We start from the raw sequence: 2,196 nt of genomic DNA, 5'->3' as shown, positions 1-2,196 counted from the left end.
TTTAGTATCATACCTAAGAGCCTATGTTTCATATTTCAAGTCATTTTGACTCTGTTTGACTAGGTTTTGAATCCCTCAAAGTTGGTCATTTATTGATGTCATGTTGATGCAATTTGTTCTGAATTCTAGGAAGCCATGTTCGACTTGTTATAATTTTGACCCAGTTGACTAAATTGAGAAAATTCCTTTTGTATTACATTTTAGAGGTTAGATACTTGCTATATTTCAATTTTGAGCTTATGAGGAATCTATTTGATCAGTTTTCAAATGTGATTCCAAATGCAATTTGTAGCTTTTATTGGTGTCATAAAGTGCAGATTGGTCGGTACCCCTGTTTAGGATGTTATAACTTGAGATTTGTGATAGGTGAGATTTAATGGATTTTACCCCTACATTCTACTTTGAAAATACTTCAAGTTTGCTAGTTTGAAAACCTTGACGAATCCATCTGCACACTTTCCTAGGGCCTTTCCATGTGCAAAAAGACACTTTTCTATTGTTGTCCCCTATTCTGCATTCTCGAGTAGCCACTTTGTGTGCTTGCCAAATCTATCATGTGATTTTTCATGAGCCCAAATCACATAATTATATTTCCCTCATGGCAAAGAAAAAATTTCCCAATTTTCATCCTTTCAAGTGATCGCTTGCCTAGTTTTCAAAGCTGAAACTAAACCCAATTTATTGTTTCAAACATGTTTGATTTGCAAGATAATTTGAAGTAGGCATGTTTATATGTCAATATATTTTGAATCTACTATTATCATGAGATATGTTTTGGTGAACTAGTTAAGTATGTTGCAAAGAGAAAAAGTGCAGAGTATCAAGGATTAGTCAGATATTGAATCAGTTTTTAAAGCTAGACAACATGCCTCCTGACATAGAGTTCATGGTGGTGTGGAAACGATTTAAAATAAGTATTCAATGGTGATTTTGGGCTCAATTTTTCTTTTAGTCAATCTAGGATGATTGATGGATTAGTTTGTAATATTAGTGGTTTGAAAATGTAATTCTTTTTAGCTGGACCCACTTTGGGGTTCGACTGATTCCATCAGAACTAATAAAATGTGTGCAAGTCAAAGATTTTGAAGGGGATATGTGACAAGTAATTTGATCTAGTTAAATGTTCCAATATTGTTCATCATTATTATATTACTTTGATACCTCTCCCTTGAGCTAGAAATTAATAGGAGGAGCTTAGTGACTTTTGAACTGTCATATCTTTCTCATCTCAAAGAGAGGCATTGTCTCCTCATGGTCCACTTCTCCTTCTAGCACAAGCCTCTACGAGATGGAGAAGGAAGGTTGATTTGCCACTTGTTCAAGTAGCAATGGATAATTTTACCTAGAAGATTGTGCAAGAATTTGTTACATATATGTGGTACTCATCAATTACTCTCGACCATGAAGTTCTAGAGCAGATTAAAATTATTATAAATAATGTATTTGGGGAGATATCCCAGAGGATTAAACGTACCAATCTGATTGATTTATTGACTAGGGATATGGTGGATTTGGTTGGGAGTCATATTGAACTCTTTAGGAAAAATCAGGCTTCCATGTATACTCTCTCATCTGAAGAAAGCGACGAAAGATTGAAACAGTATTTAGCTACTATAAAGGAATTGCTCCCTACTTTGATCTCTCTAGAGAATGAGTATATGGTTCTTAGGTAGTTAATGGCTAGAGTAGTGGCTATTGTGTTAAGATCTCAAGAATCTTATTGTCCTCTTGTTCGATGCCTTGCTTAAGAACTTCTAGCCTGTGATATTATGTAGCCAGTTATAAAATTTGCAAGCCTAAGGTTCATAAATGAGGTCATCAAATTTATTATGTTTTTCAACAAAGAATCAGAGAGCAAGAATCCATATAGAAATGAATCAGGTATGCCATGTTATTGTTCAAGTAAAGGAGAAGGCCGCACAACTGCACCCACATTTTTAAAAAAAAGGCTTCCAACACCAAGTGAAGGTAGCTACAATGGATATAAAGTATAGATGCCCATATAAACAAAAAAAAGTTCCACATTGAAGTAGGCCACAACCACCAAAGGGAGACGCCATCATAATGGAAGCCACCATGAACAAAAGAGTTCCCACACAATCAAGGAAGAAGACCCACGTATAAACAAAGAGGTTTTTGCATGAAGGAAGTTGAGGGATGCCAAGGAGCAAGGGAGTATTGTGTGCAATAATTTAA

The 2,196-nt window shown here is 35.2% G+C and overlaps 1 pseudogene; it reads left to right on the top strand.

Moving 5' to 3' along the window:
- The first annotated feature begins 865 nt into the window (after positions 1–865).
- On the top strand, positions 866–1,994 carry LOC149558471 (uncharacterized; annotated as a pseudogene).
- The last annotated feature ends 202 nt before the right edge of the window (positions 1,995–2,196 follow it).

This window comes from Cupressus sempervirens, chromosome 5, assembly GCF_028749045.1.
Source record: "Cupressus sempervirens isolate cs-2001-9-10 chromosome 5, ASM2874904v1, whole genome shotgun sequence".
NCBI classification, from domain to species: Eukaryota; Viridiplantae; Streptophyta; class Pinopsida; order Cupressales; family Cupressaceae; genus Cupressus; species Cupressus sempervirens.
The sequence above is the reverse complement of the archived record's forward strand: the minus strand, read 5'-3'. Positions and strand labels throughout refer to the sequence as shown.